We start from the raw sequence: 205 nt of genomic DNA on the forward strand, positions 1-205 counted from the left end.
TTCAGGGATGTCCTGGTATAAAAAAAAAACAGCAGCCAAATCCCACTCCTGACACCAAAAAAAAAAAAAAAGACAGCAGCTTTGGAGGAGAAGCATCTTTAACTGTTGCTCATAAGTCAAGCTTTTCAATTTTCTGTGTTACTCAGTGCTATCAGGTTGCAGGAATTAAGAAAGAGTTAAAGGGCCAGAAGCAGTTGGCAAGAGA

This window comes from Myotis brandtii, unplaced genomic scaffold, assembly GCF_000412655.1.
Source record: "Myotis brandtii unplaced genomic scaffold, ASM41265v1 scaffold866, whole genome shotgun sequence".
NCBI lineage: Eukaryota > Metazoa > Chordata > Mammalia > Chiroptera > Vespertilionidae > Myotis > Myotis brandtii.